This window comes from Triticum urartu, chromosome 5A (assembly GCF_056163025.1).
Source record: "Triticum urartu cultivar PI428250 chromosome 5A, HENAU_Tu73, whole genome shotgun sequence".
In the NCBI taxonomy this organism is placed as follows: domain Eukaryota; kingdom Viridiplantae; phylum Streptophyta; class Magnoliopsida; order Poales; family Poaceae; genus Triticum; species Triticum urartu.
The window spans coordinates 125199601-125225234 of record NC_141877.1 but is presented as its reverse complement, the minus strand read 5'-3'; the positions used below and the strand labels follow the sequence as shown (position 1 = coordinate 125225234).

At 46.5% G+C, this 25634-nt stretch overlaps 1 pseudogene across 1 annotated transcript; it reads left to right on the top strand.

Moving 5' to 3' along the window:
• Positions 1 to 685: 685 nt before the first annotated feature.
• On the top strand, positions 686 to 25289 carry LOC125508118 (disease resistance protein RGA5-like; annotated as a pseudogene). Its single transcript, XR_015604095.1, has 3 exons — positions 686 to 1308; positions 20686 to 21565; positions 21787 to 25289. The product of XR_015604095.1 is annotated as a disease resistance protein RGA5-like (transcript).
• The last annotated feature ends 345 nt before the right edge of the window (positions 25290 to 25634 follow it).

Here is a 25634-nt window from a genome sequence, read left to right as displayed (position 1 = left end):
TAGTTTCAAAGATCTTGACGCAAGAAATGCAACGCTAAAAAGGTTCATGATTTGGACGCACAAATAAAACATTTTGAAAACTCTACAAGAAAAACACAAAACTCCAAGGTTACGACAAAATGAGTGCACCACTTCCACTTCTCACCGCCAGAGAAAGAAAATGGGAGTGACCTTGCACCTTTGCAAGGGGTACACCTTAACCGATGATTTTGACAGAGTTAGATCAACTTCCATGGCCAATGATTGAAATAGCAGATTGCTAATGGGTCAAAAATGGAGTAGCCCAACCCCCACTTTGTTAGTAAGACCCGGGCTCCCTGAGCCCTTTTTTGTTTTTTTAGAAAATCATATTTGAAAGTTAAAAAAATCATTTTTTCCCATGAAAACTTGTATGTATTCACCATGAGCATGTGAAAAATCGTTTGAAAATATTGTGATTTGTAGGCTGTATAAAAAGGAAGTTCCTGCCCAATAACAAAAAAAGGCAGCCTAGTTTGGAAATATGTATTTGTCTTTTTTTGTACACCACATGTGAAAGTATAATTTTAGTATTAAACTTTGCACATATTTAATATACATGTGTGTGTATATTCACAAAAAAATCGAATTTTTCACGCTGTAGAAAATTATATTTTGAAAACGAGCTCCATGGAGCCCCGGTCTCCATTGGCATTTTACGCCGGTATTAGTTTCTTTAGGGAAGGCCCAGTATAGTTAGCCCAACAGCCCAAGCATCTTCTTCCCCCTCTCTCTCCGGCGAACATCTCCGACGACGGCGATGGCAACCTACGCCGTCCCGCTGCCTTGTGCCGTGCTGTTGCTCCCCTCTCCTATCCCGCTACCACTTGCTGTACATCTACTGCATCCGGCAAACTTCTGCTGCTACAACGCCAGCAATTCGTGCCGCGTTCATCCTGCCTCTTCTTATTATTTTTGTCGCGGGGATCCCCTGATGTTTAACTGGCTGGGCAATCGGACCAAGATGATCTCCTTTCTTCGAGGATCCCTTATCTTGGAGATACATCGTATCCGTGGGAAGATCTACCTTCGGCGGCTCAGTTGACGGATCGTGCTCTCGGAGGTAACCTGAAAGAAATCGCATGCTCGATACACCGCCCCCTTCAGCTTAATTTGCCTTTGTCATTTGGTCACTGATGCTTCTTCCTTTTTGGGATGATTTTTACTGGCCGGGGAAGATGATTGGTGACTGGTGATGCCGTGATGCCCTGATGATCGGAGGGATCTCCTCGGGTGGTTGCTGAAGTAGAAAGCGAGATATGGGGTAGTGAATCTGCACACTTCTTTCCTGTGAGTTGAAATTCTCTCCTATTGACAGTGACCGATCTTCACCTCTTCTTTGTGCAATTTGTTCTCTTCTTTCACATGCCTAGAAACTTCACTCGGCACAACAGCTCAGTCACTCAATCACTGTCTTGTTTAGCTTAATTTGCCTTTTCGTTTCACCAATGAATGAATTAGCCTTTCAACTAATTTTAACGGACTGAGGTAGCTGAAAATGGTGTCACCTTTGCTCCTTATACCCTGGTGCCTGGAGTATCTTCCCGGTTACAGCTCAACACGATACTCGAATATCGGCTATTGTAAGAGTCTTCTCATGTGTACTGTTTGGTGTTGTTGCTTTATATATAAAGTGGGGTGAAAGCCTGTTTTCAGAAATATGGGCTATTTCTTACTTTCTTGTTCACGACCTGACTGTCCTTGGTTGAATCTGCCTACCGACCACGAGAAGATCTACATAGGCTTGCGCACAAATGAATACAAGCTTCTCTTTGGAGAGGCATATTGCATTCTTCTTACAAATGTGATTGGCGATGTCATGTTCCTCAAAGCTGACTCTGACCTCCTACCAAATAGTCTTGGGTGTCCAAACAAGAAATTTCCACTGCCTCTTGTCTGCTTAAGAAAATTTCCTAATCCTGTCCATTTCCCAGTTTTATATTTGTTATGGTGGTTAGTGTGGAGTTGGGGACTAATGTAACCAATCAATTTGAACTGCCTGCACTAATTAAAAAGGTAACACTCTCATGTCAACTGTGTTAATTTACTATCTTGCATTGGCCGCTAAAGTAATCACATATTACCTTGTTTTAACCATTACTTCTTTGCTCCTGCTATGGGCAGAGGAGCCCACGGAGTCGCATGTTGATATCTCCAACAAAACCAGATCAATAAATATGGTGACCAGGGAAAATTATCTAGTCAGGGAAGATATTTCCTCGCCCAGAATATAAAGCACACACGTTCCCAAGAATTGTCTTTCATTGAGACTTTGTTCGACGAAACCTCGAGTGCGTTATACAGAATTCATATCGTTAGATTTGTATTGTGTTAGACTGTATAGCCTCTGTATTTACACGTGTATATTGTAACGTTGTATACCATCTCATTATATATATGTGATAGGCCACCCCTAGAGGGTTGTGCCGGTTCCCCAAACCTATTGTCTTACATGGTATCACGCTAGGTTACGATTGCTTCCGCTAAACCCTAATACCCGGTACCGCTGCCGCCGCCGCCGCCATCACCGCAGCCGCTCCTGATCTCGCCGCCGCCACGTCTGGTTCGACTACCACAGGGTTCTTGCCGGCCTCCCTCGCGGCGCTGTTGTCCCTTCCGCTGGATGTCGCCGCTGTGCCGGCCCCGCTCGGGACACGGAGCGTAGGCTCCTTCTTCTCGACTCCTCCGACGTCCTCGTCGTTCGGGCGCGAGCTCGCGGTGCACACCGCTGCTGCGTCGTCCGCCTCTTTTGCCGCGGGTGCTGTCCCGTCGCTACCGCCGGTGGCGCCCGAGTCTGCCTTGATGGCAGGGTTGTCGGCGTCGAGCCCGGCTACGGCGCCGTCTGCCCATGTGCCTTTTGTTCCTCCGGACGCGTCCCCGGTCACGATGACGGCCTCTATGGTGCCCTCACCCCAGGCCGTCTCCTCGATTGGATCGTCGCCGCCGCCGCCGTTTCACTTCGGCCACCTTATCACCATCAAGTTGTCGTCGGACAACTATATCTTCTGGCGTGCACATGTTCTTCCGCTCCTGGGGAGTCATTACCTGCTTGGCTACGTCGACGGCTCTCTCTCCTGCCCCCCCCCCCCGCGCTGGTGGACAGCGTGCACGGTCCGGTCTACAATCCGGCCCACCGTTTTTTGGACGGGGCAGGACCAGGCGAACCTCTCCTCCATCCAGGGGTCGCTCTCTCTGGCTGTCGCCGGGCTTGTTGTCTTCGCCAAGACGTCTCATGAGGCCTGGACCATCCTTGAGCGCTCGTTTGCGGCGCAGTCTCAGGCTCGTGTCTCTGCGCTCCGTCGTCAGCTTGGCAAGTGCGAGAAGCTTGAATCCACGCCCACGGAGTTGTACAACAAGGTCAAGGGCCTTGCTGACACGTTGGCCTCCATTGGATAGCCGCTCACCGACTCCGAGTTCAACTCCTTCATCGTCAACGGGCTCGACGAGGAGTATGATGCCTTGGTCGAGATCATCAACGAGCGAGGCAACTCGACTCCCATGATGGCACATGAGGTCTACTCCCGCCTTCTCCTCACCGAGCAGCGTGTCGAAGCGCGCCGCTCCAAGGCTAGTCACGGCTCCCTCTCCGCGAACGCCGCCACTAAGGGTGGCCGCGGCTCGTCAAAGGGGCTGCCCAATGCTTCATCTTCGCCATCTTCGGCTCCCCTGCGTCCGCAACCCTACCAGGGGCCGGTGGTCGACGCGTGTGTCAGTTGTGTGGCATTGAGGGGCACTGGTCCTCCAAGTGTCACAAACGCTTTCAGCGGAGTTTTCTTGGTCTTGGCAATGACGACAAGGACACATGCAACTTTGCCCGACAGGTTGCCATGGCTGATCGTCCGGCGCCGCAGAAGCAACAAGGACACACTCAGTCCTACTCCATCGATCCCCGCTGGTACATGGACTCTGGGGCGACGGAGCACCTGACGAGCGAGATGGGGAAGCTTCACACTCGTGAACCCTATCATGGCTCCGACAAGATCCACACCGCCAATGGAGCAGGTATGCACATCTCTCATATTGGTCAAGCTTCTCTTCTCACTAGACATGCCAATAGGAGTCTTCAGCTTCACAATGTTCTTAGAGTTCTATCTGTGACGCGTAATCTTCTTTCAGTTCCTAAACTCACACGTGATAATAATGTGCTTTGTGAATTTCATCCTTTTGATCTTTTTATTAAGGATCGGGGCACGGGGGACATTCTTCTTAGTGGGCGGCTGTGCCAGGGTCTCTACCGTCTGGAGCATCCTGGCGTCGCTCGCGTTTTTAGTGGAGTTCGGGTATCTCCGTCACAGTGGCATGCTCGTCTTGGTCACCCGGCCACACCTATTGTCCGTCATGTTTTGTGTCGTCATGAGCTTCCTAGCTTGTCTAGTAATAAAGATGTAGCAGTGTGTGATGCTTGTCAGCAGGGGAAGAGTCATCAACTTCCTTTTTCGGAGTCCAATCGTGAGGTGAAACATCCTTTAGAACTTGTGTTTTTAAATGTATGGGGTCCTGCTCAGACTTCAGTCAGTGGTCACAATTATTATATCAGTTTCGTTGATGCTTATAGTCGCTTTACCTAGCTTTATCTTATTAAACGTAAATCTAATGTGTTTGACATTTTTGTTCAGTTTCAAAAACATGTTGAACGCCTTCTCAAGCACAAAATTGTTCATGTCCAGTCGGACTGGGGGGCGAGTATCGCAACCTCAACTCCTTCTTTCAGTCGCTTGGGATCGCTCACCGTTTAGCATGTCCACATACACATCAGCAGAATGGTTCAGTTGAACGTAAGCATCGTCACATTGTTGAAGCTAGTCTTACTCTTTTGGCCCAAGCATCTGTTCCGTTTCGGTTTTGGAGTGATGCTTTCACCACTGCATGCTTTCTCATAAACCGTACCCCCACTCGTGTTTTGAACATGAAGACTCCCATTGAGGTTCTCCTTAATGAACAACCTGATTACACCTTCAAGGTTTTTGGGTGTGCTTGCTGGCCGCATCTCCGTCCATATAACAAGCGCAAGCTTGAGTTTCGCTCCAAGAAGTGTGTCTTTCTTGGTTATAGTTCTCTTCATAAAGGTTACAAATGTCTTCATGTTCCCACCAATCGTGTCTATATATCTCGGGACGTCGTGTTTGATGAGCATGTGTAACACCCACGATGCGGCTATATCTCCCACGTGTCGGAGCACGACTTAGAGGCATAACCGCATTGTAGGCAATGTCGCAAGAGGGGTAATCTTTACACATCTCATGTACTGAATAAGAAAGAGGTACAGAGTTGGCTTACAATCGCCACTTCACACAATACATAAATACAACATTACATCATCTAGATACAATCAAGGTCCGACTACGGAACCAAATAAAGAAAGACAACCCCTAATGCAAAAGATCCCCAATCGCCCCGACTGGGCTCCACTACTGATCAACTGGAACCGAAACAACGCAATGAACAAGATCTTCATCGAGCTCCTCCTTGAGCTTGGTTGCGTCACCTGCACGGTTTCATCGGCACCTGCAACTGGTTTTGGAAGTATCTGTGAGTCACGGGGACTCAACAATCTCACACCCTCGCGATCAAGACTATTTAAGCTTATAGGTAGGGAAAAGGTATGAGATGGAGCTGCAGCAAGCACTAGCATATATGGTGGCTAACTTACGCAAAAGAGAGCGAGAAGAGAAGGCAAAGCACGGTCGTGAACTAGAAGTGATCCTGAAACTACTTACGTTCCAGCATGACTCCAACACCGTGTTCACTTCCCGGACTCCACCGGAAAGAGACCATCATGGCTACACACGCGGTTGATGCATTTTAATTAAGTTAAGTGTCAAGTTCTCTACAACCGGACATTAACAAATTCCCATCTGCCCATAACCGCGGGCACGACTTTCGAAAGTTCAAAACCCTGCAGGGGTGTCCCAACTTAGCCCATCACAAGCTCTTACGGTCAACGAAGGATATTCCTTCTAGCGGGAAGACCCGATCAGTCTCGGAATCCCGGTTACAAGACATTTTGACAATGGTAAAACAAGACCAGCAAAGCCACCCGATGTGCCGACAAATCCCGATAGGAGTCGCATGTATCTCGTTCTCAGGGCAACACAAGATGAGACTAGCTACGAGTAAAACCAACCCTCAAGTTTCTCCGAGGTGGCCTCGCAGGCTGCTCGGTTCGAACCAACACTCAGAGGAGCACTGGCCCCGGGGGGGGGGGGGGTTAAAATAAGATGACCCTTGAGTCTACAGAATCCAAGGGAAGGTATATGGTGGTAGGTAGGCAAATGGTAAAACCAAGGTCGGGCCTTGCTGGAGGAGTTTCATTCAAAGCGAACTGTCAAGGGGTTCCCATAACACCCAACCGCGTAAGGAACGCAAAATCAAGGAACATAACACCGGTATGATGGAAACTAGGGCGGCAAGAGTGGAACAAAACACCAGGCATAAGGCCGAGCCTTCCACCCTTTACCAAGTATATAGGTGCATTAAAGTAAACAAGATATATTGTGATATCCCAACAATAACCATGTTCCAACATGGAACAAACTCCATCTTCACCTGCAACTAGCAACGCTATAAGAGGGGATGAGCAAAGCGGTAACCTAGCCAAACAATGGTTTGCTAGGACAAGGTGGGTTAGAGGCTTGACATGGCAATATGGGAGGCATGATAAGCAAGTGGTGGGTATCGTAGCATAGACATAGCAAAAGAGCGAGTATCTAGCAAGCAAAGATAGAAGTGATTTCGAGGGTATGGTCATCTTGCCTGAGATCCCGCAAGGAAGAAGACAAACATACGTAGTCGAACGGATCCTCACAACTCCGGAACGAAACCGAAGCTAACGCGAGAAGCAACCCGGAAAGAAGCAAACAACATAGTAAACAACCAACACATAAACATGGCATGATGCACAATCAAGTATGATGCATGTCCGGTTTAATGAGGGATGGCATGGCAAAGTGCACACGCAATGCTACAAATTAACTGGAGCTCTATATGCAACGAGTTGCATATTGACAAAACACCACACCAATTATTTAGTTCTCTCTTGTTTATGTACCCAACAAAATTAAATGTTATCAAACATGGCAAGGGGTGAAGCATAACAAAACTACCTATCTGGGCAAGTTTAAATGAGGTCGGAAACAACGAACAACAAGTCCGGAAACTCCTCATGTGCATAATAATGAATTAGGTACCGTTCTGCCCTAAACACAATTTTATGGTTGTTAAACATGCAAAGTGATGCCACCATGTTAAACTAGGCGTTTTTCTACCCCATTTACATATAAAGTTTGTTAGGTTTGGAGCTACAGTTATTAAGTTATGAAATAAATCATTTTAGCATGTCATAACAGCAAATTTAAACAAACAACATTTTAAACATTTTAAACATGGATGAAAGTGGCATATTATGAAACTAGACACAATTTTAAGCATTTTTCATATATAAATTGTTTTAATTCGATGCACGGTTGTGGAGATATCAAATGCATGAAGTTAGAGGGTTTTTCTGCAAAACTGTAAAGCCTTGGAAAAAGACAAATCGCAGAAGAGAAAAAAACCAGAGATGGGCCAAATTGGACTGGGCTAAAAGTGCACAGGGGGGTTTGCTCATAGCGCTCGAGGGAGCTGGACCATGGCGCGTCGGTGCTGCACCGGCCTTGTTGGAGGAAGCTCTGGGCCGGGGCGAGGCAAGAGGAGGCCCACGCGCGAGCACTGCGGCATCGTGCTCGGTCAACGCGAGGCACAGAGCAGGAAAACTACTCGCTCTGAAGAACAGCGACATCAATAGCTAAAACAGGGGACGTCCCGCAGCGGCGGCAGGGACTTGATGAGACGTCCTTGACCCGGACCTGTCGGCAACTGGCCGGAACGGGATGGAGTTGGTCGCCGGTGACGGATCCAGGCCGGATCCAGGCGGGCGCGGTGGCAAGGGCTCTTGAACGGCGGACTTGGCGACGAGGATGGCGAAGATGCAGGCAGCAGAGACGAGCGGGTCCAGGGCGGGTCGGCGAGGAGGCTTCGGAGATGGCCGGATCAGGCCAGCAGGCGCGGCGGCGCGATGCAGAACAGCACACGAGCTCCGGCGAACGGGCAAGGCAGAGGAAGAAGGGCGGCTCAGGCCGGCCGGCGCTCCATGCGGATCCTAGCAGAGAGGCAAGCGCATGGAGAGGGAGAAGGATTAGAAAGAGAGCACGGGAGAGAAAATAAAGGGAAAAGAGGAGGAGAAAAACGAGACGACGGCCTGACGGCGTGCACCGACGAGGCGAGGAGGAGGTCGGGGTCCATCGGGAGGCTTCCATGGCGCTGGCGTGCTCCTGTGAAGAGAGCCACGAGAGGGACGAAGTGAGGGGAGAACCATAGAGGGAAAAGAGAGGTGCAGGGAGAGAGAGAACTAGGCGGCGAGGGCTCACCTGCTGGTGATGCTTGTCGGCGGAGGGAGAAGGGGATCCGGGAGGATCCCGATGTGGGATTTGAGTGTGGCGGCGGCGGATCCGAGGAGGGAAGGTTGTCGGCTGTGGCTGGTGGTTTTGGATCGGGAGGGGATCCCAAGGAGGAGGAGATAGTGGGCTGAGGATGGGACAAGATCCCTAGTTTCTAGGGTTTGGTCTAGATTTAGACTAGGGAGTATATATATATAAGGAAAGAGGGAGAGTTTAGGGGCTAATCCGTCCAACAACAACAACAACAACAACAAAGCCTTTAGTCCCAAACAAGTTGGGGTAGGCTAGAGGTGAAACCCATAAGATCTCGCAACCAACTCATGGCTCTGGCACATGGATAGCAAGCTTCCACGCACCCCTGTCCATAGCTAGCTCTTTGGTGATACTCCAATCCTTCAGGTCTCTCTTAACGGACTCCTCCCATGTCAAATTCGGTCTACCCCGCCCTCTCTTGACATTCTCCGCACGCTTTAGCCGTCCATTATGCACCGGAGCTTCTGGAGGCCTGCGCTGAATATGCCCAAACCATCTCAGACGATGTTGGACAAGCTTCTCTTCAATTGGTGCTACCCCAACTCTATCTCGTATATCATCATTCCGGACTCGATCCTTCCTCGTGTGGCCACACATCCATCTCACCATATGCATCTCCGCCACACCTAACTGTTGAACATGTCGCCTTTTAGTCGGCCAACACTCAGCGCCATACAACATTGCGGGTCGAACCGCCGTCCTGTAGAACTTGCCTTTTAGCTTTTGTGGCACTCTCTTGTCACAGAGAATGCCAGAAGCTTGGCGCCACTTCACCCATCCGGCTTTGATTCGATGGTTCACATCTTCATCAATACCCCCATCCTCCTGCAGCATTGACCCCAAATACCGAAAGGTGTCCTTCTGAGGTACCAGAAATGAAATCCGTCCCTCCAAATAAAATTGAGCGGTCGAGAAAAATAGACTAGGAAGTCCAAATGAGAAAATGATGATGTTTTGTAGATGTTTGGGGATGATCCGGATCCAACGGTGACGACTGCCCGGGTCGGGTCCGGGACAGCTTTCGGGTGCGCGCGCGAGGAGGGTCGCGGGCTGACGAGAGAGGTTAGGTTGGACCTGGCGGTAGGTAGTGGGCTGTGCAGAAGGCCTCAGGCTGAGAGAAGAGAAAAGAAAGAGGCCCGGCGACTGTATCCGGAGACCGAAAACGTCTGACGTTAGACCGACTATATTGCCGCTATAGATAACGGTTGGGCTATCAAACGGACTTCGAACGCGATGAAATTTGACAGGCGGTCTTCCTACACTAAAATAAGACCGCACGCCAACTTTCAACCCATACCGAGAACATTTTCCGGCCACTTATAAAATAATATTTCGGACGTGCCGCGGGCGCGTGCAAGTGTGTCTGGGCTCAGAATGGACAACGGACGGAACTGGGGGAAACCCGGACGGATGCAGGTTTTGAAAACAGATGACGCAATGCACATGATGACATGATGAAATGCAACACGCAAGCAAATGACAAGGCAACAACCACGAATAACTGGAAGACACCTGGCGCATCGGTCTCGGGTCGTCACAACACTCCACCACTACGAGAGGACTCGTCCCGAGATCTAGAATGGCACCGGAGGGAAAAAGCGGAAGAGAAAGAGAAGAGGTAAAACTAAGTTGCTTCTTTGACAAACGAGTGAAACCAAAGAACCTTGAGAGGTTGAACAAATTGAAAGAAAAGAATACAATGAAGATGTATGAAGTGGAAAAACACTCCGTTGGGAAAGAGGAACAAGGAACATCACGAGAACCCTGTAGGTTGAAAGACATGAGAAAAGGGTTGCAATGAACAAGAAGTACATGCAAGCACTCCGGTAGAAACGAGAAGTACATGGAACGATAAGGATCAATTACGACAACACTCTGGTTAACAAGATAGAGAAGGAATAAGAATGATATAATTTGTACAGCACTCCGACTGCGAATGGAAGGAATTAACAAGAACATGACAAGATGAGAGGATACTTGATGAAATCAACAACACGCTGCCTCCGGAACTATTGAAAGAATGGCACAAGGGGTAAGAAAGATTTCAGACAGCACTCCGGTTGAGAAATGAGGTAAAACTTGACAGAATGGGAAGAACTTGAAAAGAGGGCATGACACTCCGGCTAAATGGATAAGCACGAACAGAACATGATCTTTGACAAAACGAGATGATGGGTGAATATAGCAACAAAAAAATGCCTCCAAAACGAAAGAAAAGAAGTTGGGTCGTTGGAAAGGAAAGAATTGAGAAGAAAATGACAACTTCTGCCACAAATGAGCTTGGAAAACACCCTTCCAAGAAGGTTAAAACGGAATTGTTGGAAAACCAACATCGAAATGAATAAACTTATAGTGGGCTTATGAAAAGCATCTCAAAATTGAGGCGAAATTCTGTCACTAACGGAAACAATAGATTGGATTGATATGAACAAGGAGACGAGAAACTTATTTCACCAGGAAGATAAATGAAGAACTTGGGTCGTTTATAAGCACCATAAATAGCAACAAGATAACTCCAACGAAGAGGTTGATGGATTTAAAATACCTCATTCTTAACAACATGTGAATCATGAAACATGAACTCAAATTATGAAGAATGACATAATACCGCCTCCAATGATACGGTAGAAGGAATTGCAATCCGGATTGCAAGATGAAGAATGCTTGAGCTCCTCTGAAAAGAATCTTGATGAACACTTCGAGAAGAAATTAAATCCTTTATGAACCATCATGTAGCCACCCTGAAGAACTCCGGTAATAAGGATGATAAAAGAAATAGAAGTTGAAAACACAAGGTTTAGCCTTGTAATGATTTAGATAGAGATTCACGACGATATGACCGCGAAAAACTTGGAACTCCGGAACAAAAGATGAGCAATTGAAACCAGAAATTTTGATGAACCTCCGGAATAAGGAATTGAATTCATTCGGTGAAACAAGAATAAGAATTACATTATGCGTATCCTTCATCAATTAAATTGATGACAAGCAACGGATTTGGCATACTACTTATTCTTCTTGAAAAAGGATTAAGAAGAGATATGGCGCAAACTTGGGAAGGTCTTCAACGAACCACCGGTAGGATTGAAACATCGAATAAATTGATATAATAACCAAGGAAGAGAACTCTTGAGCGAACCACCGTAAGAATTGAACATGAAAATAGCAAAAGCACAAATTCACCGGGAAGAATTGGAAAACGAATGAAGATACTTGAAGGAATTTAGATACATGAGAATGAATAGATCACGAGCTGATTAGAGAATATTTGCATGATGCACCGGTAAGATTTGGAGAACAAAAGCTGAAAGCTGAGTATGAATAAACCCGAAATGGTGGCCTTCAGAGAATCAGATTGGAAAGAATCTTGAATTGCTCTGGATAGGTGAGAAGAATTCTCACAATCAAAAACAATTATGAGAGGATGGCATCAAGCTTGAACTACACATCTTCGAGAGAACGGACCAAGATTGAGAGAAAAATCTTCTTCAGTCTTCAAATCCGAGAATGACGACGAAGAAACACCACCATGAATTGTTGAGGCACTTCGGAATGATAATTAGAAAGGTTGAACCAACGATGAAAGAATTGAAAGATCTTGAAGAATACATAAGACTGATGATAATTCATTCTTACGTCAAACTTGGAAAATAATTTGAGAGTAACTCCGGGAAGATTAGAAGAGTCAGGTAAGATCCTGGGAAAAGACCTGTGGGTTAGGGCCCACTCAAAAGAAACAACATTGAACGATTTACTTGAGAAGGAGATTGCACCGGTTGAATTAAACGGCTTGAATGAGATAACAACCTCGAGATAGCTTGAACGGATTGAATGAGATAACATCTTCTGAGATATCTTTGCACTCCGGAACAAATGATAGAGAGAGGTGAAAAATTTAAGAGGAGCACCGACATGAGAAAGCATTTGAAACGAGGAAAAAAAGGATATGATCAACACGAAAGCTTGAATTAAAACCACCGGAGAAGAAAAGAACGAAGAATGATGAACTAGTAGAACATCTTCAAGAGAACCACCGGGTAAGAACGTGAAGGAAAAGAATGGAGAGACTTCCATCGATAAAATGGATAGTTGATTAAGAAATCTGGGTCCTCGAAGAAAAAGGGTGGGTGGGCGGGAAAACAAAGGCAACTTGGGACGAATGAAAAGAACACCGTTGAGAAGAACTAATAATTGATCTTGCTGATGTTGAAATGATCGGATCCACTTGAAGAGAAACACGCCGGTTGAAAACGAATTAACATGACAACCTCGATGATTAATAGGGATTTGTGAGAACACCACTTAGGAAAAGGCATGGAATCAACACTTGAGATTGAAGCAACTCGAATACCACAACTAAATAAACAAAACAAAGGATTGGCTTGCAGAATAAGCCGGAACAAACACATGATAGAGATTTCGTCCGAAGTTTTTGTGGTGGGGCCCACACGGGCTCGATCGTACAGCACCATCATGTACAAGGCAGTGCACATGACATACGAAGCGTCCCCGAGTCAGCATAGCCGAGGACTCTTTAAGACACAACGAGACCACTGTAAAACCAACCGTGGATAGGCGGACCACTAGACGTCGAACCCCAATTTCATATCATACATCTGTCGGAAAAGATATCCTAAGAGCTACTTGAATTCCCACTTATAAACTCCCGAAACTTTCCGGTTACGCAATCAGGTGTTGGGGATACAGGGGAAGCATAATGTCTCACCCAAAACTAGCAAATCCTGCATCCAGCTGTATCCATCCTTCAACACATAACCAAGAAACCTTCGGAAATCATTTACCTCAACCTTCGAAAAGCATCTGTTATACGAGTTATGGCAATACTCCCGAACTCCCGCCCCAGTACTGGGTGGCGTCGAGGTTATCTCACCAACAAATGCATAAAAGAGATTTTCGATGTTGGCGAAACTCAGGTATTCCAGAACTGCAACGATAAAATTGTGACAACAACATCTCGGAGCTCAACTCCCCGGGACACTGCCACAACCCCTAAATGTCAGGAGGCACCAAGAACAATGTTCTCGTCACAAAACCATCGGAACGATTCCAAGATACCCGCGTGATCCTAAATTTCTTTTGGTGAAATTTGAGAAGAGAAGAGTCAAAACTCTACGTCAGGATGCCTCACCAGAGCGACGAAGGGACTGAGGAGTAAAAAGAATCCTACTCTCCGATATATATAATCCTATAAGACTCAAAACATTTTTTTAGACTCAACAACGCCAGCGATTCGATCAAGCAGGGGGCTCCTAAGTCGGGGAAGGCTCTGATTACCAACTTGTAACACCCATGATGCGGCTATATCTCCCACGTGTCGGAGCACGACTTAGAGGCATAACCGCATTGTAGGCAATGTCGCAAGAGGGGTAATCTTTACACATCCCATGTACTGAATAAGAAAGAGGTACAGAGTTGGCTTACAATCGCCACTTCACACAATACATAAATACAACATTACATCATCCAGATACAATCAAGGTCCGACTACGGAACCAAATAAAGAAAGACAACCCCTAATGCAAAAGATCCCCGATCGCCCCGACTGGGCTCCACTACTGATCAACTGGAACCGAAACAACACAATGAACAAGATCTTCATCGAGCTCCTCCTTGAGCTCGGTTGCGTCACCTGCACGGTTTCATCGGCACCTACAACTGGTTTCTGAAGTATTTGTGAGTCACGGGGACTCAGTAATCTCACACCCTCGCGATCAAGACTTTTTAAGCTTATAGGTAGGGAAAAGGTATGAGGTGGAGTTGCAGCAAGCACTAGCATATATGGTGGCTAACTTACGCAAAAGAGAGCGAGAAGAGAAGGCAAAGCACGGTCGTGAACTAGAAGTGATCAAGAAGTGATCCTGAAACTACTTACGTTCAAGCATGACTCCAACACCGTGTTCACTTCCCGGACTCCACCGGAAAGAGACCATCACGGCTACACACGCGGTTGATGCATTTTAATTAAGTTAAGTGTCAAGTTCTCTACAACCGGACATTAACAAATTCCCATCTGCCCATAACCGCGGGCACGGCTTTCGAAAGTTCAAAACCCTGCAGGGGTGTCCCAACTTAGCCCATCACAAGCTCTCACGGTCAATGAAGGATATTCCTTCTAGAGGGAAGACCCGATCAGTCTCGGAATCCCGGTTACAAGACATTTCGACAATGGTAAAACAAGACCAGCAAAGCCACCCGATGTGCCGACAAATCCCGATAGGAGTCGCACGTATCTCGTTTTCAGGGCAACACCGTATGAGACTAGCTACGAGTAAAACCAACCCTCAAGTTTCCCTGAGGTGGCCCCGCAGGCAGCTCGGTTCGAACCAACACTCAGAGGAGCACTCGACCCGGGGGGAGGGGGTGTTAAAATAAGATGACCCTTAAGTCTGCAAAACCCAAGGGAAGGTATATGGTGGTAGGTAGGCAAATGGTAAAACCAAGGTCGGGCCTTGCTGGAGGAGTTTTATTCAAAGAGAACTGTCAAGGGGTTCCCATAACACCCAACCGCGTAAGGAACGCAAAATCAAGGAACATAACACCGGTATGACGGAAACTAGGGCGGCAAGAGTGGAACAAAACACCAGGCATAAGGCTGAGCCTTCCACCCTTTACCAAGTATATAGGTGCATTAAAGTAAACAAGATATATTGTGATATCCCAACAATAACCATGTTCCAACATGGAACAAACTCCATCTTCACCTGCAACTAGCAACGCTATAAGAGGGGCTGAGCAAAGCGGTAACATAGCCAAACAATGGTTTGCTAGGACAAGGTGGGTTAGAGGCTTGGCATGGCAATATGGGAGGCATGATAAGCAAGTGGTAGGTATCGTAGCATAGGCATAGCAAAAGAGCGAGCATCTAGCAAGCAAAGATAGAAGTGATTTCGAGGGTATGGTTATATTGCCTGAGATCCCGCAAGGAAGAAGAATGAGTCCTTGAAGAAGATAAACCGACGTAGTCGAACGGATCCTCACAACTCCAGAACGAAACCGAAGCTAACGCGAGACAACCCAGAAAGAAGCAAACAACATAACATAGTAAACAACGAGCACATAAACATGGCATGATGCACAATCAAGTATGATTCATGTCTGGTTTAATGAGGGATGGCATGGCAAAGTGCACACGCAATGCTACAAATTAAGTGGAGCTCTATATGCAACGAGTTGCATATTGACGAAACACCACACCAATTATTTAGTTCTCTCTTGTTTATGTACCCAACAAAATTAAATGTTATCAAACATGGCAAGGGGTGAAGCATAACAAAACTACCTATCTAGGCAAGTTTAAATGAGGCCGGAAACAACGAACAACAAGTCCGGAAACTCCTCATGTGCATAATAATGAATTAGGTACTGTTCTGCCCTAAACACAATTTTAGGGTTGTTAAACATGCAAAGTGATGCCACCATGTTAAACTAGGCATTTTTCTACCCCATTTACATATAAAGTTTGTTAGGTTTGGAGCTACGGTTATTAAGTTATGAAATAAATCATTTTAGCATGTCATAAGAGCAAATTTAAACAAACAGCATTATAAACATTTTAAACATGGATGAAAGTGGCATATTATGAAACTTGACACAATTTTAAGCATTTTTCATATATAAATTGTTTTAATCCGATGCACGGTTGTGGAGATATTAAATGCATGAAGTTAGAGGGTTTTTCTGCAAGACTATAAAGCCCTGGAAAAAGACAAATCGCAGAAGAGAAAAAAACCAGAGATGGGCCGAATCGGACTGGGCTAAAAGTGCACAGGGGGGTTTGCTCACAGCGCTCCAGGGAGCTGGACCTTGGCGCCTCGGTGCTGGGCCGACCTTGTTGGAGGAAGCTCCGGGCCGGGGCGAGGCAAGAGGACGCCCACGCGTGGGCGCTGCGGCATCGTGCTCGGTCAACGCGAGGCATAGGCGAGCGGGCAAACTACTCGCTCTGAAGAACAGCGACAGCAACAGGTAAAACAGGGGACGTCCCGCAGCGGCGGCAGGGACTTGACGAGACGTCCTCGACGGGGACCTGTCGGGAACTGGCCGGAACGGGACGGAGTTGGTCGCTGGCGACGGATCTAGGCTGGATCCAGGCGGGCGTGGCGGCAAGGGCTCTTGAACGGAGGACTTGGCGACGGGGATGGCGAAGATGCAGGCAGCAGAGACGAGCGGGTCCAGGGCGGGTCGGTGAGGAGGCTTCGGAGATGGCCGGATCAGGCCAGCAGGCGCGGCGGCGCGATGCAGAACAGCGCACGAGCTCCGGCGAACGGGCAAGGCGGAGGAAGAAGGGCGGCTCAGGCCGGCCGGCGCTCCATGCGGATCCTAGCAGAGAGGCAAGCGCATGGAGAGGGAGAAGGATTAGAAAGAGAGCACAAGAGAGAAAATAAAGGGAAAAGAGGAGGAGAAAAACAAGACGACGGCCTGACGGCGTGCACCGACGAGGCGAGGAGGAGGTCGGGGTCCATCGGGAGGCTTTCATGGCGCTGGCGTGCTCCTGTGAAGAGAGCCACGAGAGGGACGAAGTGAGGGGAGAACCAGAGAGGGAAAAGAGAGGTGCAGGGAGAGACAGAACTAGGCGGCGAGGGCTCACCTGCTGGTGATGCTTGTCGGAGGAGGGAGAAGGGGATCCGGGAGGATCTCGATGTGGGATTTGAGTGTGGCGGCGGCGGATCCGAGGAGGGAAGGTTGTCGGTTGTGGCTGGTGGTTTTGGATCGGGAGGGGATCCCAAGGAGGAGGAGATAGTGGGCTGGCGGCGGAGGAGGATGGGACAAGATCCCTAGTTTCTAGGGTTTGGTCTAGATTTAGACTAGGGAGTATATATATATAAGGAAAGAGGGAGAGTTTAGGGGCTAATCCGTCCCTCCAAATAAAATCGAGCGGTCGAGAAAAATAGACTAGGAAGTCCAAATGAGAAAACGGTGATGTTTTGTAGATGTTTGGGGATGATGCGGATCCAACGGTGTCGACTGCCCGGGTCGGGTCTGGGACAGCTTTTGGGTGCGTGCGCGATTAGGGTCGCGGGCTGACGAGAGAGGTTAGATTGGACCTGGTGGTAGGTAGTGGGTTGTGCAGAAGGCCTCAGGCTGAGAGAAGAGAAAAGAAAGAGGCCCCGCGACTGTATCCGGAGACCGAAAACGTCCGACGTTAGACGGACTATATTTCCGCTATAGATAACGGTTGGGATATCAAATGGACTCCGAACGTGATGAAATTTAGCAGGCGGTCTTCCTACACTAAAAAAAGACCGCACGCCAACTTTCAACCCATACCGAGAACATTTTCCGGCCACTTATAAAATAATATTTCGGACGTGCCGCGGGCGCGTGCAAGTGTGTCTGGGCTCAGAACGGACAACGGACGGAACTGGGGGAAACCCGGACGGATGCAGGTTTTGAAAACAGATGATGCAATGCACATGATGACATGATGAAATGCAACACGCAAGCAAATGACAAGGCAACAACCACGAATAACTGGAAGACACCTGGCGCATCGGTCTCGGGGCGTCACAACATGTTTTTCCCTTTGCCAAACTTCCTGTGTCCATCGCTGAACCACCATCCATGCATTCATCCTCTATTGCTTCTGACCAATTTGATGATGTTGCATACTCTCCTATATTGCTGCCTAACCATGGTGCAGGCACTGGACGTGGGGCTCGTTTGGAAATTTTAGAGGCGCCATCGCCTCCTTCATCGTCATCGCCTTCCTCGTCTGCACCACCAGTCATGCACAATGACCCTATGGCATCCTTGCATGGCCTCGGTACCCATGCCCATGCACGACCGGTCGATGTCCCGGCGCTCTCGCCTGCTTCGTTGCCCGTTCGGCCCGCGACGCCGGCCACGCCAACGACGCCTGGGCCGGTCTCGCCCGTCCCTATCTCATCGCCCACGATGACTGGGCCGGCCTCGCCCGTCCTTGCCTCGCCGCCCATGTCGACTGGGCCGGCCTCGCCTGCCCTCGCCTCGCCTACGGCGTCTGGGCCTCTGTCACCCAGGCCGGCCTCTCCCGGGCTGTCTTCAGCACCATGCAACCCGGGGTCGCCTGGCACTAGGACTTCTCCGTCGCCCAGCTCGGCGGCTACTGGCTCCTCTGGTGCCGCTCCATCGTCGTCCTCGATGTCGCTGGCTCCTGCTGCCCTCGTGCTTGGCATGCTCGTCTTGCAATGGCCCTTCGTGCTCATGGTTTTGCATCGTCCACCGCTGACTCCTCACTGTTTCTTCTACATAGGCCTGAGGTCTACATAGGCCTGAGGTTACTATGTACTTATTGGTCTATGTGGATGATATTATTCTGGTCAGCTCCTCTCAGTCGGCTGCTACTGCTCTTGTTCATTCGCTTGGTGCTGATTTTGCGGTCAAGGACCTTGGGAAGCTTCACTACTTTCTTGGTGTGGAGGTCACTTCTCGGGCTGATGGTCTTGTTATGACGCAGAAGAAGTACTCCTTGGATTTGTTGCAGCGGGCTGGGATGCTCAAGTGCAAACCGACGACTACACCCATGTCTACCACTGACAAGATCACTGCTGTTGATGGTGAGCTATTGTCTTCTGCTGATGCGACAGAGTATAGGAGTATTGTTGGTGGTCTTCAGTACTTGACGATTACCCGACCTAACATCTCTTTTGCTGTTAACCGAGTCTGCCAGTATCTGCAGTCACCCCGTGATACTCATTGGTCTGCTGTTAAGCGTATCTTGCGCTACATTCGATTCACGGTGTCTCACGGACTGCATATTCGACCGACCTCCTCTGGATGTCTCTCAGCATATTCTGATGCGGATTGGGCTGGCAATCCAGATGACAGGCGATCTACGGGGGGTTATGTTGTGTTCTTTGGCTCTAATTTGATCGCCTGGAGTGCTCGGAAACATGCCACTGTCTCACGTAGCAGTACTGAAGCTGAGTATAAGGCTGTGGCCAATGCCACTTCGGAGATTATCTAGGTACAGTCTTTGCTTCGGGAATTGGCTATATCCCAACCACAGTCTCCTGTCCTTTGGTGTGATAACATCGGTGCTACATACCTCGCTGCAAATCCGGTATTCCATGCCCGAACGAAACACATTGAAGTTGACTATCACTTTGTGCGTGAGCGTGTCTCTTAGAAGCAACTACAGATCAAGTTCATCTCTTCCAAGGATCAACTTGCAGACATCTTCACCAAGCCATTGCCTCTACCACAGTTTGAGGCTTGTCGGCGCAATCTTACCCTTCTTGATTCTTTAGGAAGTGGCTAAGATTGAGGGAGGGTGTTAGACTGTATAGCCTCTGTATTTACACGTGTATATTGTAACATTGTATACCATCTCTTTATATATATGTGATAGGCCACCCCTAGAGGGTTGTGCCGGTTCCCCCAAAACCTATTGTCTTACATATTGAAAAGCACTTTCCAGTGGTGTCGGGTTGTATAAAATAGATAGTAAAAGTTAAATCTTCAAAATCACGTGCACCTTGTATTTCTTGACGAAGGGAGTATTTAGTTAGGAAAGATTAAATTAAATATGAAGATAGAGATATGGTTTAGTAGGAAAGTGATTATTCTGTTTTTGGCGTTCAAGTCGATTCTTCCCTATAAAAGGGATACCATGTAGGCTTCATCAGTTAAGTGATGAGAAGGTTAAACTACTAGTAAAGATCTAATCCCAGATTCCGAGTATCTGCCTTCATCCCTCTCATCTCCAGCACCGTGGCTGGCCTACCCTCTCTGTTCAGAGCCATACCCCCCAGCCCTGTCTTGTTCACTGGTCTTAAAACTGACACCAAGTCTAGCACGTGAGAAAGAAACATGTTCCCTTTGTTTAGATTCATTTGCCCCGCTCTTTCTTTCATTTACTAGTCTAGGTGGATCTATTATGATTCCCGTCTTTCCACTTGATATACTCCTAGATTATTGGAACATCGACATCTTTATGCGTTAATAGTCTTCTCATGAGGTGGCTTATGACTCCTTCTCTTGACTAAATGACTGACTTTGCAATCGTGGTGCAAACAGTACATACTTCCTTTCTTTTTTGACAGCTTGTCTGCTTTTGAAATGTGCTTTGTACGATCTGTGTCTTTTATATGATAAGATGCTGCGGGCATCTCACCTGCGCACTCACTATGTTGTCTTTACTTGATCAATCATCTTAATGTATTTATTATGTATACTTTGACTGGCTATGCATGTATAAAAGGCTTCAACCTTCGAAGTGGCAGGGACACAAAAACTCAACCCACAGATAGGGCGATGGACGAGGCCATTGTGTGTGCAACACATGGAGCCATGGGCTCCGTGCTACGGAAGCTGGGTGCTTTGCTCTCTGATGAGTATAAACTTCTCAGAAGTGTGAAAGGTGATGTCATGTTCCTTAAGGCTGAGCTTGAGACCATGCATGCTTTTCTCAAGATGATGTCCGAGGTTGAGGATCCTGATGAGCTGTCCAAGTGTTGGATTAAGGAGGTACGAGAGCTGTCCTACGCCATCGAGTATGGCATCGACAGTTTCATGCTGTCCCCGTGTGGCGAGTCCAGCCACAAACCCCGTGGCTTCAAGGGACGCCTCAGCAGGTGCATGGATATAATGACAAATTCCAAGACGCGCCATTGCATTGCCAAGAAAATCAAAGTTCTCAAACAAGATGCTATTGAGGTTAGCAGTCGGTGGGCGAGGTACAAGGTTGACGATGTAGTCTCCAAGCCGAGCAGGATAAGCATATATCCCCGCTTACCAGCATTTTTCACCGAGATGACGAGGCTCGTTGGCATTGATGGCCCAAAGGATAAACTCATCAAGTTGCTAACTGAAGGGGAAGTTGCAATTGCACAATAGCTAAATGTGGTGTCCATTGTTGGAATTGGGGGCCTTGGAAAGACTACTCTTGCTAATCAAGTGTACCAGAAGCTGGAAGGGCAATTTGAATGTCAAGCTTTCGTGTCGGTGTCCCAAAAACCCGACTTGAAGAGGATTTTGAGAAATATACTCTCTCAGATCTGCTGTCAAGAGTGTGTCAGCAATGAAGAATGGGATGAGCAGCAACTCATCAACACAATAAGACAGTTCCTCAAGCATAAAAGGTGTGCCTTATTTACTCATAACAATCTTACTTCGGAAATGTCATCACTAATTTATTATACATTCATATGAACTTTGTGTTAGTGCTACATCAGCTTTATCTGTAGGATAATATATGTACACTATTCTTACTAGTAGTTACTAGTACTAGTTACTAGCACTACTGCTATTCACTGGTTGCAGCTCTAGGAATACATGTTCTAATTTGTAAAGTTTGTGATAGGTACTTCATAGTAATGGATGATATATGGGGCACCCCAGCATGGAGAGCAATCAAATGTGCTTTTCCTGAAAATAGTTCTTCCAGCAGAATACTAACAACTACACGTATCGTCACAGTAGCCAAGTATTGTAGCTCTCAGAACCGTGATCATGTGTATGAAATAAAGCCTCTTAGTGCAACTCACTCTAAGAGCTTATTTTTCAAACGAGCATTTGGCTGTGAAGGTGGATGCCCTCTTCAACTGAGGGAAGTTTTAGATGAAATATTAAAAAAATGTGGCGGCTTGCCGTTGGCAATCATTACAGTAGCTAGCTTATTGGCAAATAAAGCTAGTACCAGACAAGAATAGCTGAGAATACGGAATTCTCTTGGTTCAGCACTTGAAAAGGATTTAGACATGGAAGAGATGAAGAAGATATTGTTCCTTAGTTACAATGATCTCCCCTACCATTTGAAGACATGTTCGCTATATCTAAGTATATTCCCTGAAGATTATGTGATCAAGAGGGATCGGCTGGTAAGGAGATGGATCGCGGAAGGTTTTATCATTGTAGAAGGTGGACAGAATCTGGAGGAAGTAAGAGAAGGCTATTTCAGCGATCTGATAAACAGAAGCTTGATTGAACCGGTTGAAATCCAGTATGATGGTCGAGCTGATGCTTGTCGTGTCCATGATATGATTCTTGACCTAATTATATCCAAGTCAATTGAAGAAAATTTTGTAACCTTATCTAGTGACAGCAAACATAACTCACTTCCATATGATAAGGTTCATCGACTATCCCTGAACTATCATGCTCAAGAACATACTATGGTACCATCGAACATGGTTGTTTCTCATGTTAGATCCCTCACTATCTTTGTATGTGCCGAAGCTGAACACATGCTTTCTCTTTCAAACTTTCAATCCGTAAGTGTTAGATATAGAAAATAGAGAGGTGTTGGAACACAAATATCTTGAACACATAAGCAGGCTTTCTCAGCTGAAGTACCTTCGACTCAATGTTAGAAGAATCACAGCACTTCCTGAACAACTTGGAGAATTGCAGAATTTACAAACCTTAGACTTAAGATGGACATGGGTAAAGAAGTTGCCAGCTAGTATTGTTCAACTACAACAACTGGCATGTCTGTTAGTTAAGAGCGCAGAGTTGCCCGAAGGGGTTGGGAATATGCGAGCTCTACGGGAATTATCAGAGATTGAAATCAACCAGAATACCTGTCTGACCTCTTTGCAGGAGCTGGGCACTCTGACCAAACTAAGAATACTTGAGCTGAACCTGAATTGGCACATAAGTAGTACAAACAGTGGCATGAAAGCTTGTGTAGATAACTTGGTCATGTCCCTCTACAAACTAGGCACGCTCAACCTTCGTTCGATACATCTTCAGATCTACCATTCTTGTTCCCTTGATTTCTTAATTGACTCTTGGTTTCCTCCTCCTCATCTACTCCAGAGATTTGAGATGAACATTAACTACTATTTCCCCAGAATCCCAAAGTGGATAGTCTCACTTGACCACCTCTCTTACCTCAGCATCAATGTCAATCCAGTGGATGAGGAAACATTCCGAGTCCTTGGTAACCTGCCCTCTCTGTTATTTCTCTGGATATCTTCAAGAACAGCAAGGCCTAAAGAAAGGCTCATTATCAGCAGCAATGTATTCCGATTCCTGAAGGAATTCTACTTCACTTGCTGGGACAGCGGGACAGGGCTGGTATTTGAAGCAGGAGCCATGCCTGAACTTGAGAAGCTCCGGGTTCCATTTAATGCACATGATGTGTTCCCTTTGAGTGGTGGTCTTGATTTCTGCATATAGAACCTCTATTCGCTCAAGCATCTCCACGTTGAGATAGTTTGTTATAGCGCGAAGGTTAGGGAGGTGGAGGCCTTGGAGGATGCCGTCAAGAATGCAGCTGGCTATCTTTCAGATGAGCTCACTCTTGAAATGAATAGATGGGATGAAGAGGAAATTGTTAAGGATGGCGATCATAAACTGGCAGAGGAGGTTGATTCCGACTTTTGAGTGCATAACACATCACCAAGGTACTATTCATTCTCGTAGGCCACAATTGCTGTATATTTCAGATATATTACTGTTTGGGGCACTTAGAGGGGTAGAGACTGGAGTAGGCATGTAGGATGGGCATGGAAACCACATACAATTTGTGTTCTAAAATTTTGGATATACTAGGTGATTTCCCCGCGCGTTGCTGCGGAAATTTAAAGATTGATTTTGGATGAAGTATGTATGAACGAATGACCTAGATCATGAGGTTTGCCACTATTTGTTCTCCCCTTCTATCAATGGAATGATACGCTCCGCGCATATTCGCGAAAAGAAAAAAAAGCTATTACTTTCGGAAGTAATTGTGTGTGGAAAAAGTATGCAAGTACGCTGGACCATTGGAGTTGCAACAATTATATTGGGGTATGCATGTGCTACAAAATATTGTTAGTGGATGACGACGTGGCTTATTTGGTGATGTGAAGAGCTGCATGTTGAGAGAATTGGATGAATTATGTATGAATGAATGACCTAGATCATGAGGTCCGCCACTGTTTGTTCTCCCCTTCTATCAATGGAATGATACTCTCCACGCGTATTGGTGAAAAGAAAAAAAAATATTATTACTTTCGGAAGTACCCGTGTGTGAAAAAAAATACGCATGTATGCTGGACCATTGGAGTTGCAACAATTATATTGGGTATGCATGTGCTACAAAATATTGTTAGTGAATGATGACGTGGCTTATTTGGTGATGTGGAGGGCTGCATATTGAGAGAATTGGATGAATTATGTATGAACGAATGACCTAGATCATGAGGTCCGCCACTGTTTGTTTCCCCCTTCTATCAATGGAAGATATGTTTTGCGCGTATTCGTGAAAAGAAAAAAAGCTATTACTTTCTAAAGTAATTGTGTGTGAAAAAAAGTATGCATGTACGCTGGACAATTGGAGTTGCAACAATTATATTAGAGTATGCATGTGCTACAAAATATTGTTAGTGGATGATGACGTGACTTATTTGGTGATGTGGAGGCTGTATATTAAGAGAAATAGAGTTAGTAGAAATAAACTATTTAGATATATAGGACATGATTACTGTTCAGCGTCTTTAGCTTCCATCTTTCTTGGGTTTTTGCAGCTCTCTTGCCGACGAAGCCTACTAGTTTCATAGGATCGTGTACATGAACCTGCACAATTGTATATGGACCATTGTCATAGGAGATTTTGAGTAAATGCAGACTAATTCTTTGTTAACTGCTATTACAGATTCAGTAAATGCAGCCAATTAGTTTGTAGGGGACTATATCCCCCTTAATGTTCTGATTTTTTAAAAAGGGTCTATCTAGGACACATTTAAATGTGACATAATTATGTCACATCTAACCTGATATCCACTATGTTTATGGTTTATTTTTATTTTTGCTTCAGTTTTTTTATTCATAATTGCTGCATTATTTGTGGAATGTTAAATATGACATACTTAAAAAACAGCTAGATGTGAATTACACAAACTGTTTTGATAAAGGTTCATGTTTTAAATAGGATAACACTATTGCTCACACGTGTGATGGGAGCGAAACCCGCCCACCCATCCTATAATACACAGACTGCGTCACGTCACCGCATGCATGCACGTGAGAATCTTTTTGGATTTTGGTTTTTAGAATGTTTTATCTCTTAAATGAAAAATCTGATTGAAGATCCGTTTTCACCATCAAATCCCTCGCGACGAGATCTTCGAAACTAGATCTCATATTGTAACGCCCGGGTAATTAAGCTACAGTAATCCCACGCTAATGGTGCCACGTGATCACGGTTACTGTTGTTAACCTTGC